This window comes from Choloepus didactylus, chromosome 22 (assembly GCF_015220235.1).
Source record: "Choloepus didactylus isolate mChoDid1 chromosome 22, mChoDid1.pri, whole genome shotgun sequence".
Lineage (NCBI taxonomy): Eukaryota > Metazoa > Chordata > Mammalia > Pilosa > Megalonychidae > Choloepus > Choloepus didactylus.
In genome coordinates this window covers 27,068,569-27,085,113 of record NC_051328.1, presented here as the reverse complement: position 1 = coordinate 27,085,113, position 16,545 = coordinate 27,068,569, and the positions used below count along the sequence as shown (strand labels likewise).

At 36.7% G+C, this 16,545-nt stretch overlaps 1 long non-coding RNA gene across 2 annotated transcripts; it reads right to left on the bottom strand.

Annotated features, from left to right (window-relative positions):
- Positions 1-4,257: 4,257 nt before the first annotated feature.
- On the bottom strand, positions 4,258-6,966 carry LOC119518793. 2 transcript variants are annotated; one of them, XR_005213849.1, is made up of 4 exons: positions 6,839-6,966; positions 6,348-6,415; positions 5,086-5,216; positions 4,258-4,402 (listed from the first exon to the last, which is right to left on the bottom strand). It is a non-coding gene; the product is annotated as an uncharacterized LOC119518793 (long non-coding RNA). The 2 variants fall into 2 exon arrangements; XR_005213848.1 differs by lacking the exon at positions 6,839-6,966 and having other exon boundaries at positions 6,348-6,557.
- Between the last annotated feature and the right edge of the window lie 9,579 nt (positions 6,967-16,545).

Below are 16,545 nucleotides of genomic sequence, written 5' to 3'. Positions count from 1 at the left end.
GTTCCAAAATGGCGTTCTCCAAAATGTCTGCATCAGCTTCCAATGGCCGTCTTCAAAATGTCTGTCTCACCTCTAGCTGCTCTCTCAGCTCTTGTGCATTCTTCAGAGGGTCCCTCTTGGCTGTAGTAAGCTTAATTCTTCTGTCTGAGCTTATACAGTGCTCTAGTAAACGAATCACGGCCCATGCTGAATGGGTGGAGCCATGCCTCCATGGAAATTTTCTAATCAGAGTTATCACCTACAATTGGGTGGGTTGCATCTCCATGGACACTGAACCAATAGGTTCCAACTCAATCCACACTAATATGTCTGCCCCCACAAGAACGCATTAAAGAATATGGCTTTTTCTGGGGGACAGAAATATACAAATTGGCACATTCCTAAAAGAAATTTATCATGAAAGTAAAACAACAACCTACACAAAGGTAGAAAATATTTGGAAACCACATATCTGATAAAGGATTGATCTCTAGAATATACAAAGAAATCCTTCAACTTGACAACACAAAGACAAATGACCCAATTAAAAAAATGGGCAGAAGACTTGAACAGACATCATTCCAAAGAAGATATACAAATGGCCAGGAAGCACATGAAAAGATGCTCAACATCATTAGCCCTCAGGGAAATGCAGATAAAAATCATGAGATACCATTTAATACCCATTTAAATGGCTGTTATTAGAAAATGGAAAATAAGTGTTGAAGAGGATTTGGAGAAATGGAACACTCATTCATTGTTAATGGGAATGTAAAATGGTGTAGCTGCTGTGGAAGACAATTTGGTGGTTCCTCAGAAAGCTATGTATAGAACTATCATATGACCTGACAATCCCACTACTAGGTTTACACCCAAAAGAATTGAAATCAGGGACTTGAACAGATATTTGCACACTGATGTTCATAGCAGCATTTTTCACAATTGCCAAAAGATAGAAGCAACCCAAGAACTGATCAACTGATGAATGGATAAATAAAATGTGGTATACAAATACAATGGAATATTACTCAGCTGTAAAAAGGAATGAAGTCCTGGTACACGTGCTGTTTTAATTTGCTAAACCTGCTGAAATGCAGATACCATAAAATGGGCTGGCTCTTAACAATGGGGATCATTAATTTACAAGCTTACAGTTTCAAGGCAATGAAAATGTCCAAATTCAAGGCATCAACAGGTGATGATTTCTCCCTGAGAACCAGCTACCAGTGATCCTGGATCCCTCTGTCACATGGCAAGGCACATGGCAGCATCTGCTGGTCTCTAACTTGTCTCCTGGGTTCGTTGCTTTCAGCTTCTGGCTGCTCCATCTGGGGCTTTCCGTCTCAGCTTCTATGGCTTTTCTCTCTGAGCTTCTTGTCTTTTTCTCTGTGTCATCCTCTTATAAATGACTCCAGTAAGAGGATTAAGACCCACCTGAAGCATGCCTCAATTGAAATAACCTAATCAAAAGGTTCCACCCACAAAAGTTGTACACCCACAGAAATGGATTAAATTTAACATGACCTTCTGGATTAAATTTAACATAAAGTCTCCAAACATTACATGCAACAATGTAGATGAATCTTGACGATATCATGCTGCATGAAATAAGCTAAACACAAAAGGACAAACATTGTATGATCTCAGTGATTTGAAACAATTAGAATAAGCAAATTCATAGAGTCAGAATCTAGAGTGTATCTTGCCAGGGGACTGGGTGGGATAGGGAATGGGAAGTTAAGGCTTAAAATGTACAAGGTTCTAATTGGAATGATGGAAGTATTTTGGTAATAGATAGTGGTGAATGTAGCACAACATTGTGAACACAATAGCACTGAAATATATATCTGAAAATGATTAAAAGGAGAAATATTAGATTGTATATATGGTAACAGAATAAATTAAAAAAAAAATCAATGGAACTACACTACACAAACAGTGGACCCTAAGTTAAACCATGGGCTTAAGTTAATAGTACAATTATAAAAATGGGCTGTCATCAATTGTAACAAATGTTCCAGACAAATGCAAGGTGTTGGCCTTGGGATGGGTGTATGGGAAACCTGTATTTTATGTATGCTTGTTCTATAAACCTACAACTTCTCTAATAAAGAAAAAAAAAACACGTCTGTAGGATACTTGGTTCTTTGAATCATAACAACCAATTCAAGATAGTCATATTTAAATGGACAGCTGTTAGTACCTTTTAATGTCCTATTTGATTGGTGTCAAAGACAACAGGCTTCCAAAGAGCTTGGCAATGGTTTAACTGGAGATAGATCCAATCTTGTAGCTTTCCTGATGCCCATGGATAGACCATGGATTGCTAGGCCAGTCTTCTTGATCAGTTGTCTGCATGCTAAAAATTTCCAATATTTTCATTCTATAGGGAGCAGAAAGTTTTATATATTTATATATATATTTGCAGTAAAGTCAAATAATTATCTTAATTTAAATATAAAGGAATATTTTTCCTTTTCAATTATACTTTTTATCTTTGAGGCCAGAACTTGTATCAACCCCAAATTTGTGCTGCAAGGTTGTAAACCCACACATTTGCTAGCACTATCACAAACATACACATTTACTTTTCCATTTAGCCATAGAGAACATGATTTGGTTTTTTTTTTACCAATATTTAAAGTTTACTGTGTAACATACACACGTATTAGTATGTATGTAATGTATTATATACTATAACACATAAGAACATGATTCTTTGAATAAAACTATATCCCTTTCTGTATTTCAAGTTATCTAGAGACAATATTTTCTGTTCCCAGTATAATCCACTGACTCATTCTCTACACTCCAGCCACACTGAGCTTATTTCATTTCTTCCAAGCAGCCATATTCTTTTCCTGCTTTAGGACTTATTTAGGACTTATTTAACATACTCTACATAGAAAACACTTTCTCCTTCTTTTTGTCTGATTTCTCTTCAAGTTTCAGAGCTCACCTTGAAATCACTTTCTTTAGGAAGCCTTTTCTGATATGCCCTCCAAGGATCAGGTTCTCCTGATACACATTTTCACAGTAGCACGTGCCTCTCTTCCATAGAACTTATGATTATAATGAAAAATATAAGGTCAGATTATCGAAGATTTTGTGTCTTCTCAAAAGATTCAGAATCGCCAACTCAAAAAAGTCACCAAAAATGAGATATGGAGATGGCCAACTAAACTGACTTAACTAAAAGCTGGTTTTCACTGAATGGTATTTCTGTTTCGAAGACTACTCTGAAAGTAGAAGTATACCTTCAGAAGAATATCGAATGTACCAGTTTTCCATATCACACATGTAATACATCCAAGGGACTACAATTTCTAAGATGTTGTGCACAGCAGGGTACAAAAACAAACAAACACAAACAAAAAAAACACAACCAAAAATGAGAAATCCCATTCTGCATTCATGGATCCAGACAAATAGAGAAGGTGTTTGCTTCTTTAAGACATTTCTTTCTTCAGAAAACACATACACGAGTAGCAAGTTTGGTTTAAATAACTTCTTTCACAAATTGAATCTAAAATTTAAGGTAAAGAATAAATGGATGAAGAGTGAGAGGTAAATCTTTGTCTTTCATGAACATTTGGAACCTTAATCTCTTTAAATAGTATTTGATGGTATTACTAGCAAGTACTTGTAGGAAAATACAGTTTTCCTGGTAATGGAGGTGGAAGAACTGCCTTCCTTATATCCCTCAGGTTCACTTTGTAAATTTTTATATGAAACACTTTTAGACAGACACTGGCACTCATAAATTATACAGCTCATTTGCATATTCCAGTCATGAGACATTATGCAAAGTGACATTATTTGCATAATGAATTCCTCTTGTGGCTTCACTTGCTACGTGCTTTTTAAAAACCTAATGAAATAAAATGAAAGCATGAAAAGGTGAAAGCATCAAGTTCCCAGCCTTGCCTATTTCTTTTCCAACTACAATATCAATTGCTTTCATTTTCAACGGGATTGGGGTGAAGGGAACAGAAAGCAAAACTATACACACCTACAAACAAAAAAACAAAGAGCTTTCATTTGATGAATTTTATTCTTAATCACAATGTACTCACTATCTCATTGAGATCCTTCACTATAAACAATCCTTCTGAGACAAGACGAATAGAGACAAAACAAAACAGTGAGATAAAGAGAGAGAAACTTTATGGGACTTCCAATTTTTAAAATTCTTTCTCTTTGCCTATGATGTTTAGGGGGGGGGGGTTGTGTCTCTTCCTCTTTGTAGCCTCCCTCCCCACCCAAGGAAAAAAAAACAAACAAACAGGTATCACTTAGCCAGTTATTTTCTTATTTTGGAGGGGGAAAAACATAATGGTTCGGAAAAAAAACATTATGGTTGAGAAAAATGGTTTGGGCGAAGGATTTTTTTCCCCTTCTAGAAGAACTCCTATAGGGCTTCCTGTTTTGAAAGAGAAAGAGAGAAGAAAGACAGGGTTGTGCTTTGATTATTTAACAAAATATATAATGGCTATATATGTTGTCAGTACCATGTCGACTTCTATCGGCTCTACTCCAATAAGCAGGCAACGTTCCCTCAGCAGTTGCTAGTGTTGCTGCCGCTTTCCTTGCTCCCCCCAACACCCCCCCCCCCGCCACCTACCCCCCACCTCCGCACCAGTGCGAAAGGCAGTGTGTGCCAGGCGGCTGGAGTCTGTACCCTGTGGGAAAAGTTAACTGTAATTCTTCGGCTTTTAAAATCAATTAACCCGTGTGTTAATTAACGTCAAGTCGACGGGAGGAGGAGAAGAAGGGGAGGGAGGGAGGAAAGAAAAAAGCTGCAAGGGCGGATGGCAGCAGAGTTGGCACAGTGCCATCCATTCAGGGGCAACGCCACAGTTTCGTGTGATAGCAGCAGCGGGTATATGTTACCGGGGCCCTGTATGCGGGCCAGACGGTGCGGTAAAGCCAAGGGAGATTATCCAGACCCCCAGGAGCGAACTGCGAGCAGCAACCGAAGGCGCGAGTGCCAGGATTACAGCCCAGGCTACTCCAACTATGAGCCCTTCCTTGGACCCAGAGACTCGGCTACTTGGGGTTTGGGGGTCTTCCACACCAAAGAGGCACAAAGCTGACTTTAATCACTTTTTTTCCTTTAAACTTGATTCTGCCGCAGTGGAGCCAGCACAGCGGATGCTTTTACACCCAGCAAGACAAAGGCCGTCGTCTCCGCCATGACACTATTCTGTTCCAAGCAGAGGCCGGGATCCTGGACTCTTTGAAAAATAAAAAAGAAACAAGGAAAACAAACAAGAAATACGGCAACAAACAGAGAAAATTAACAACAACCAAAATCGTGTGCCCATTTGCCCATGCCAGGGGTGATCGGGGCATCTGTTGCAGCAGAAGGTGCTTGTGTGGGGCTATTTTTTGGGGTGGGGGATGGGGTTGTGAGCTGTTGGCTTATTTGCTATTCAACTTCGCTTATAATTATCTTAAAAAAAAAAAAAACAACCACCATTCAGCCTAGTCAACAACAAACAAAGAGAAAAAGGAGACATCGGAAGAGAGATGCCACAGCAAGCGGCATGAATGCTTGCCACAGCCGATACCACTTGCCATTCGGAAAACCTCAGGGAAAGATGCCAATTCTATAGCTCTGAAGAAGGCAGAGAAGGGTGCATAAAGGTCTACAAATAGAAATCCTAAGGAAGGAATGCTGCTTGTACAGTTCTGTATTGTAATTGCACCCAGCCTCTACTGGGAGAAGAGGGAATATTTAAATGGAGATATAGATGGGTATAAGTTAAAAGATAGGTACTTACCGATTGCCAACAGACCAATGTGTAAGGCTGTATGTGTATATAAATACACATATTTTCAGACAAATTAAACATTAGATATGTTTATAATTTTGTGTTGTAAGTGTGGGTAGGTATCTAGGTGTATATGTTTACGCATATACACAGGTAGGTGGAATGTATGTGTGTGTGAGCAAAAGGAGATGAGGACAGAGAAGGAAAGAGAAGGATATGTGTGTATGCTTGTTTGTGTATGTGCATACATCCCATTTTTTGACCCAGGTATACACAGAAGACAAAATAAAAATCATACTCTAGCAGCAAGCAGGCAGTCAGAGATTTATCTACATTCACTGCTATCACCAGGGAGATGAATGGGGCCAATCTGAAGCCCTTTTACAAGATCCACTATGGGAGTGAAGGAGGAGGAGGGATGCCACACAGACATGCACAAACTTGAAGGCAGAGGGATTTGGAAGGTGCTACTTAGGAAACCCTGGTGGCATAATGCAGGAGAGAAGGGGAAAGAGGCTGGTCTCTGTTTTAGGTGGTGGTTAAAAAAAAAAAAAATCTGAGAAAGCGTTTCAGGAAACGGCTGGTACTTACGTTGTCTGCGTTGCTGTGGATCCTGAAAGGTGTTCTGTTGGCACCGGGCGCTGAGCCAGGGGCAGGCGCTGGAAACAAAAGGGAGAGACAAAAAATAAAGTCATTCAATGGGAATATTAATTGCTGCTCTTGTGGATTTTACAAACCACACAAACTGTTTTCTTCTTCTTTCTTTCTTTCTTTTAATGTGGATTGGCGCGTGTCCCTTTCGCATGGAATATACAAGTAGTATGGGATTTACAGCCCAGTTACGGGACTCAGGATTAACCGTGCTGGCATCTTTTGGGTATATTTTTCCTTTTAATGAATGAGCTTTTGCTGTTAATGAGGAATAATTGTTTGGCTAATGAGCTTCGAAACATTAAGAGAAAAGAGGTTTTTCCGTTAATCGCTCTGGTGTGACTGCATGGATGGATTACAAAAGACAGCAATAGTAACGCAGTGCAAGGTGGGGGGGGGGGTCGGGGGATCTCCTGGAGTGGGAAAAGCACCGAGATGGGAGATGTGTTCCTGCATCCTTCCTTCCTTCTCTCTTGTTCAGTCTCTCTGCCAACTGCTATGGGTTTCCATAACTCCGCAATCAAAGTGGATGGTCGGGAAGGATTATTACAGAGTGAAGCCTCCGCTGTTAATGTCTCCAGTGTTTAATCATCATACAGTAGAATGGTTTTATGCATATTTCATTTGCATATCATTAAACTGTGATAGCGAGGGACATTCAGAGCCAGAAGTACAAAGTTGGGGAGAGGGAAGAAAAAAGGGTCCCTATGATGCTTATCTTCAAACAGGGACTTGTTCCATGATCTGTCTTCCACTTTTGCTAAAATCATTATTACTTGGAAACCTTTGAAGTTGGATACAACCTTGGATTCTTCCAACTCCTGCAGAGCAGTATATTTTTAAAAACAGCAGAAATGTTCCTTTACTCGACAGTTAAAGGAATATAAACTCCAGTGAGTTGAAACTAGTAGCTCTTTGGGGAATGCAGTGGCAGAGGCTTCTACAAATACCAACACTTTTTTTTTTTTTTTTTTTAAATAAAAGGCATCATATTAAATCAAAAGAAAATGAAGACAAGAAATATTAACATGTGGATTACATTTGTTTCTTTTGGGGGGTAATGAACTAAAAAGAATGAAGAAGCCATCGGTAATTTATACCTTCATTAATGAATAGTCACTGTATATTTGTTTTCGTCCTTTCTTTTTGAAGATGGATGTTGTCACTTTTGAAGCGATTAATCAATTATTTTGTAGCTCTGATCTTTTCCCCCTGCACCAGACAAGAAAAAAAGGTGGTAGTTAGGAAGTGTGTGTGTGTATTGGGGGATTTGGGGAGAGAGAAGGAATACAGTGAGTTCTTTGTAGATCTTATACATGCACAACATATTAATTGGGAGCTTTTAAAAGCTCCCTCAATAGGCTGTTTCATTTGTAGTAAAACAGCAGCTGGTTAGCCACTGTTGGTGACTCTTCAAATATCACTTTATTTTTATTCTGCCGCTATTGTTGTCTTGTTTTGTTTTTCCTCAGTCAAGAATGAGAGTATGTTAGCCCTTCTTTACTGAGTCGCTTCTCTCCTCCATGTTCTTCATTTTTGATTTCCAAACTGTAAAACAATGTTGGTTTAATATTGAATCCTGGTACACAGTGTATCTGGTACAACTTAATTTGGAAATGAGATGCTGTTTTATATTTAAATAATCCTCACTCCTTCTGTATCCTCCAAGGCTTTGTCTCTGTTATGAATATTCAGATGAGGCATGATGTGATTATGCTGTACAATTACTCCTATCCATGGTGGTGGCAGGGGCTGCTGGGGAGACACAGTGCCAGACGGCCTCCAAGCCAATACAGAGTTTGTTTTCAGTATTTTTCCTATCTCCTTGGCACTGCGGCACATGCAGATGTCGCTGTTGTTCTTTATAAAGCTTTAATGATATGCAAAAGCATAATGACTCAGTTGGGATGCAAAGCATCAACAAAATATTATAGATGTCTTTAAGCAAGGGGGAGAGAAAATCCTGACTGAAGGAATGTCCGTATAAATTATTTTTATTTAAATGAATTCAAAGGATGGGGTGGGGGCAAGCCAGAAAGAGTCACATGGAAAACATGCATAATATTAATATGCACAAAGGGTTCTCTCTGAGAAGACACTCCTCACCACAGCTCTTGGGACAAACAGGTTCATTAGGAAACAGTTCAGAGCAATGGAGGCATTTTGCGATTTCAATTTTTCCTTATTTTAAATGAAGAGCCAGACAGATGTCTTTTCTTTGCATGGCAGCATTGAGATGGACCCAATTTGTGAAGTTTGCTGCTCAAATAGCATTTCTAACGGAAGCTGGAACTTAACAAGGTCATGGATATGTAAGGGAGGGGAGAAGAGAGACTATACGAAGAGGCGTCTGTTCAGAGCCACAGCATGGCATTTTGTAGGACAGAAGGTTTTCAGAACCATCTTTGCTTTGTTAGTCTCAAATGTGGGCTCCTAATGCAGGGAGCTATCAGGGTTTACCAGGATGAGCACTGAGGCCCTTCTAGGTCTGAGGCTGAGGAAAGCAGCAGCAACTTGGTGCCTGCAGCCCCAGCTGTCTACAGCTCAGAAGCCAAAAGCACAGCTACTCCTAATTTGGGGATACAGTAGAGAGCCTCCTGGTCAAGGTATTTGTGAAAGAGGGAATTCTTAGTGTTATCATAGTATACATTGCTAAAGGCTGCTTAAGCAGTCCTGATATTTATGCTGGCTAATTCTCAGGGTGAAAAGTTCTGTTGTTTTCTAACATTTTCAGAATATTGAAATTATCAGCGTGGATTAGTGCATGTGTACGATGAATAGAGATGGACAAATAGTGAGCATGCCTATTGCGTAGATTCAGAACTGATAAAATATTTGAAATATTACTCGTGGCCTCAAAGGACTGACAAAGAAAGTCAAAACGAGAAGCAGCAGTCAAAAAATGAAATCTCATTACTTCTCCTGGTGAGGTAGACATAGTTCAAATTACTTTAATAATTCAGGTTAAAACAATTTTATACTTCTGCTTAAATTACCTAAAAACAATTTTGATCTGGTCTGTGTATCTGCAAAAATCTCTACTTTATGGTCTAATGTTGACCTGGAACTGGTCTCTCTGATTATAAGCATGTTCTAAATTCTGCCATTCCTCACCTGCAGTCTTCAAACTTTCCATTTTCATAACACCATAACACAGACACACTTGCATACACATGTACTCACACACATGATTTTCAACTGTTATAGTGTAAGAAATTACAGAATACAGTGAGTTAATTTTCATTTGGCGAATACCTGTTTTATCTGAGTTATTCAAACTTTTAACCTTTTATCCTTTCTGTCTCTGTTGCCAAAATTACGGCTATTAAATTTTGAAACAATGCATGTAAAGAATTTAGCACAGTATCTGCATATAATAAGCACTAAATGTTAAATTTTATTGTTATTATTATTATTGATTTATTTCAGTGTGTTGGTTAGCATTTGAGGAAAATAAGGGAAAGGAAATAAGGGAAAGTAGCAATCTTTATCGTTGCTACTAAATGGTGATGCAAGTAAAAGGTTTAGTGAGAAAGAATTAAATAGGAATTCATGGTGAATAGACTGAATTTTATGCAATCAAATATCAGATTACAATTCACATTAATACAGCTGATAATAGAGACATGAAAGAGTTCCTTTAAAACTATATGTATAATTCCAAAATGATCATGTTGCATGACAGCTATAATCTAACAAAAGAGTTCTTGTGGTTGGTGCAGAAGGCTATGGAAACTGAGAGTTGCTCATTATTTAATCAAATTGATGGGACAATGCCAACTTTCAGTCTAATTAAAAAAAATGATTCATATTTTGATTGGGTAATACACTACATATGTTCAAATAATATTTTAAATATGTAGAAAGTGCCCCCCTTCCTAGCCATGAATTCCTACCCCACTCCCAAATAGGTAATTTCTTCTTTCTTTTAATTGCTTTATTTAATTGGTGAGTACATCCATAACTATGTTAAATAGAAGTGGTGAGTGGTAAGAGTGGATATCCTTGCCTTGTTCCCAATCTTAGGGGACATAATTGTCTTGTTCCTGATCATAGAGGGGGAAGAATTCAGTCATTCACCACCCAGAAAGATGCCCTTCATCAAGCTTTAGAAGCTTCTTCCTGTTCCTAGTTGCTAAGAGGGTTTTTGTTTTTTTTCTTTAATCATGAATGGTTGTTAAATTTTGTCACATGTCTTTTCTGCATCTTTTGAGACAGCTAACAACCATTAGCATGGTGAATTACATCGACTGATTTTCATGTTAAAATGAACTTGCAATCCTGGGACAGACCTGACTTGGTCATGACTTATATGTTGCAGTGTTTGACTTGTTAATATTTTGTTAAGGATTTTTTAATCCAAGTTCATGAGAGAGATTGAGCTATAGTTTTCTTTTATTGTAATGACTTTGGTTTTGTTATCAGGGTCTTGCTGGCCTCATAAAACATGTTGGAGAGTATCCCTCCTCCTCTATATCCTGAAAGAGTTTGAGTTACGATTGTTATTACTTCATTCTTGAACATTGGATAGAATTCACCAGTGAAGCTAGAGGCCTGGTGTTTTCTTAGAGGGCACTTTTTCAGTTACAAATTCAATTTTTAAAAATAATATAGGACTATTAGAATTTTCAATTTCTTGCATCGATTTTGGTAAGCTGTGTTTTCAAAGAACTTGTCCACTTCATCTGAGTTATCTAATTAATTGGAATAATTGTTCATACTATCCTATTACCCTTTTCATGTCTGTCAGATCTTTAGTGATGCCCCCTTTTCATTAATGATATTGATGATTTGAGTTTTCTTTCTTTTTATCTTCTTGGGTCTTTTAAAAACCAATTTTATTAACCTTTTCAAAGAACCAATTTCCAACTCTGTTATTTTTCTCTTGATTTCTATATTAATTTTGTAATTTCCTTACTTCTAATTACTTGAGTTTAATTTGCTTTTCTTTTTCTAGATTCTTAAGGTAGAAACTTAGATAATTAATTTGACACTTTTCTTCTTTACTAATACAGATGTTTAAAGTGATAAATTTCCCTACAAGATCTGCGTTAGCTGTATCCCACACATTTTCATAGAATGTGTCTTCATTATAATTTAGTTGAGAGTAAAAAAAATTCACTTGTGATTTATTTTTCGATTCATGTGTTACTTAGAAGTGTTTAAATTTGGAACTATTTAGGTGTTTCTGGGTATTTTATTGCTATGGATTTCTAATTTAATAACACTGTGGAAACATATTGTGTAGCTTCAGCTCAAGACTTGTTTTGTGTCCCAGCATATTGTCTATCTTTTTGAACTTCCAGGTGCACTTGAGAAGAAGGTATATTCTGCTGACGTCGGTTTTCTCTATTGTACATTTAGTTTCTATCTAATTTCTGTTCTTTTTTCTTCCTTGTATTTTCTTTGCATTTCACTTTCTATTGTTTTTCTAATTCCTTGGAAAGGTATTTATATAGCTGATTTTCAGCCTCTTTTTCTTCTGAATACATTCACTTAAAGAGTATACATTTCTGCTAAGCAGCTTTAAAAGGAACCCTCAGGTTTTCATATATCATATCATTTGGTTCAAAATATTTTCTCATTTACATTATAATTTTCTCTTTCCTATAAGTTATTTAGAAGCATACGGCTTAAATTCCAAACACTTGGGGGTTCAAAAAATTTCTAGTTAGTTTATTGTTATTGACTTTCAGCTTTTTGTTAGTGCTTTCCAGATCTATATGGTTGTAGATCCTACTCTGAATGAGTTCAATATTTTGACTGTGTTTGAGACTTGCTTTATGGTCAATTTTTGTAAACACCCACTTCAAAAGAATGTATCCTGCCACTATTAAGTGCAGTGTACTATATGTAATTGTTACATCTAATAATTATGTTGTTGAGTTCATGTATGTTCTTACAGATATTTTTGTCTGCCTATAGACTTGTTCTGTTGGTTAGTGCCCTAGTTTGCTAATGCTACTGAAATGCAAAACACCAGAAATGGATTGGCTTTTAAAAAGGGGGTTTATTTAGTTATACAGTTACAGTCTTAAGGCCATAAAGTGTCCAAGGTAATGCATCAACATTTGGGTACCTTCACTGGAGGATGGCCAATGGTGTCTGGAAAACCTCTGTTAGCTGGGAAGACACGTGGCTGGTGTCTGCTCCAAAGTTCTCGTTTCAAAATGGCTTTCTCCCAGGACGTTCCTCTCTAGGCGACAGTTCCTCAAAAATGTCACTCTTAGTTGCTCTTGGGGTGGTTGTCCTCTCTTAGCTTCTCCAGAGCAAGAGTCTGCTTTCAACGGCCGTCTTCAAACTGTCTCTCATCTGCAGCTACTCTCTCAGCTCCTGTGCATTCCTCAAAGTTTCCCTTTTGGCTGTAGCAAGCTCGCTCTGTCTGAGCTTATATAGTACTCCAGCAAACTAATTGAGGCCCATGCTGAATGGGCAGGGCCACACCTCATGGAAATTATCCAATCAGAGTTATCACCCACATTTGGGTGGGGTGCATTTCCATGGAAACAACCTAATCCAAACGTTCCAGCTTAATCCCCACTAATATGTCTGCCCCACAAGATTGCATCAAAGAACATGGCCCCCTCTGGGGGACACAATACACTCAAACCGGCACAGTTACTAAGAGAGGTGTGTTAAAGTTTCACACCCTGATGTAAATTTGTTTACATATATTTATAGTTTTGCCAATTTTTGCTTTATATATTTTTTGGCTATGTTAGTAAGTGCATAAGTTAAGAATGGTTATATCTTTCTGTTGAATTTATTCTTTAATAACTGTCATATATATCTTGATCTCTTGCCTTAAAATCTTTGTTTAATATTAATACAGTTTATCTAATTATATTTTGGTATGCCTGCATTATTTAACTTTTTTATTTTCAATTTTTCTGTGCTCTGTTTTCTAGTTTGATTTTATTTTTTATCCTCTCTGACAATTTTGTCTCTTAACTGGAGAATTGAGTCCATTTATAGTTAATATAATTAGTAACACATTTTGGATTTTATACATAGCACCTTATTATTTATTTCCTGTTTGTTCTACCTGATTTATGTAAGATTAATCAAGTATTTTTCTTATCCCATTTTCCCCTCTTTTAGCTTGTTGGTAACACATTATTTTAATAGTCTTTTAGTGTTATCCTATATATTACAACATGCATTCTTGACCTAATATGGTCTAATAAATTAGTACTTTTACCATCTCCCAGACAATACCAGAACCTTAGATTACTTATACTTTATATACTCCCTCCCACCTTTTCTGTTATTGATGCCATGAATTTTATTTTTTATATATTTCAAACTTCACAAGACATTTTCATTTCTATTCTGCAGTTAAGATTCATTTTAGACTTATCCACACTTACCCTATGCATTACTCTTTGTTCCTTATTCCATTTCCATGTTTCTTTCTGGGATCATTTTTCTTCTACCAAAAGAACTCCCTTTGATATTTCTTTAGATCAGGCCTGCTATTGCTGAATTCTCTGTTTTTGTTTGCCCAGAAAGTTACTTAATCTTCAGTTTTTAAGAACATTTTCCCTGAGTATAGAATTCTAGATGGGCAGTTATTTTCTTTCAGCATTTTACAGATGTCAATCCATTGTCTTTTGTTTGCCATCATTTTGTTTAGAAGTCAGCTGTTAGTCTCGTTATTGCTTTTTTTGAAGTAATATATCTTTTTCTTTACCTCCATTTAAGATTTTCTCTTTGTGTTCATTTTCAGCAGTTTTACTGATGTAGCTAAGTGTGATTTTTTTGTGGTATTTATCATCCTTGGGGCTCATATCTGTGGTTTGATATCCTTCCTTTCTTCTAGAAATTATTGGTTATCATCAGTTTGAATATTACTTCTACAACAATTTGTCTTTCCCTTATAACCAATTATATAGAAGTTAGACATTTTCTACATGTATTTTCTCCTGTTAATTTTCACCCTTTTACATCATCAAGTTTTGGCTTAAATATTTTTTACTATCTGTCTTACAGTTCAACAATCCTCTCTTTATATGTTTCCAATCAACTGTTAAACCTATTTATGGATTCCTTAATTTCAGTTACTATATTTTTTCGGTTCTAGAATTTTGATTTAATTCTTTTCTGTGGGTTGGATTTGTTTTGTTCTCCGATATAATCATAGTGATTTTAAAAGCTATATCTGATAACTCCAATGTCTGGTTCACTGTGGGTCTATTTCTATTGTCTGCTTACCTCTCATCCTTTTGGTCTTGTTTTTTGATATGCATGGTGAGCTTTGAATGGATACAAGATATTATATGTGAAAAATTTTAGAGGTTTTGGATGGTGATTTCTTCCTCCAAAGAGAATTTATCTTATCCTCTGGGAGAAGACAGCGAGGCAGAATAATTGCATATAACCTCAATCCAAAAAGGAAGGCAGTGAATTGCCTTGAATCTGGACTGTATTCTGTTTAAGACTTAGATTTGATCTAATTCACCTCATCTCCTAGGTCCCACTTCCTTGACAGATCCTGAACTCTGACTTTTGTTTTCTCAATAATGTGAGACTGATGAAAGCTCAGTCTGGTTGTCTAGCAGCTTTTTGCCCAGTTTCTTAGCCTCTTATCCTGGGCAAGGCAAACTGAAAGTCTGAGATACACTCTAATTAAAGAATCCCTCTGAAATAATGCAACCAAAAAAAGGAAGTAAAAACATTTGTTCTTTGTGAACCTATATTTATTCCTACTGATCAAAATTTCCTTTTCCAAGTGCTTACAAAAGTAAGCTTTAAATAATTGATTTAAGCATCAACACATGGTATTTTTGAACATTGAGAATGATTTTTCTTCTAATTCAGGCTTTTGACACCTCTCCCATTCTGCATATTTTCTCAGAAACACCTTAGTTCCTCTAGCTCAACTGCAGATTCTCACAGTACATTTGGAAGTAACATATTTGGGATAGGAGACTTGAATTCCCACAATTAGTTGTTAACCTCTTTATCTGATCTTGAACTACAATTCCCACTAGCCAACATTAGTCTTGTTTTTTCTTATACGAACATCATTCTTTTTGACAGAGAAGACAGAGAAAAAGGATTTGAAGAATAATTTTCTGTCTCTGTCTCCTACTAATCTCTTAACAGAACATCAACAGCCTGTAGCAAGCTCTCTCTTTTAGTTTTCCCTAGGGAAAAAAAGCCCAAATTTTCTCACTTATATGTCTCTTCTTATATTTCTTATACACAATCATTTATTAACTAAATTTATTCAAACAGATCCCAATGAAGTGACATTGCTCTTCTTTACTCAACCTCCTTGCCCTTCTTTACTTATCCCCCTTCCTTTTTTCCCTACAATTTATTTCATTCATCATTTACTCACTAAGTGCCTCCCAGCCATGTACCAAATACAGTGAAGAAGACATACTCAACCCTGCCTTAAAGACTATCTTGCAGTATAGATGATATGCCAAATACAATACAATGTAATATGTATTAAATGAAATTTTAGGGTTATATTGGAGGACCCCAATGGTGGAACTGTCCTCCTTTTTTAGAGATTATGCCCATGAAGTTATATTTAACTTTTATCTTATTGATTTAAAATCTTCCTTTCTGAAGTCTGGGCTAGCATGTACAATGGAACTTTCTGTAATGATGGGAATGTGATGCTTAGTAGGGTAGCCACTAAGCCACATGTGGCTTTTGAGCACTTGAAATGTGTCTAGCATAATTGAGAAATGGAATCGTTAAATTTATTTAATTTTAATTAATTTAAATATAAACAGTCACATGTGGCTAGTTGCTAACATTCCGGACAGGAAGCAGTAGGGTATATGTCTGGATATGTCCAATATGCACTATTTCTGTCTATTTTAAGCTCTAAGTTTACATGACTACTTTCTTCCAAGGTTCTCACTTTTTCTACCTCTCTAAGCGGTAGTTATTGATCAAAATTAAATTAATATACTTAGCTTCTCTATCATTTCTTCTATCTACTGAGGATGCAAATAATTAGCAAGGCAAGCCATGAATTTATCAGAAATTCTACTTTCAGTAGTATGAGACTTTAAGCCTATAGTTGAATACTGGATTCTACATGATAATTATATCTTGAGTTTATATTTTTTACAATCTGAATCACAATAGACAGATATATATTCTTTATTTGGCT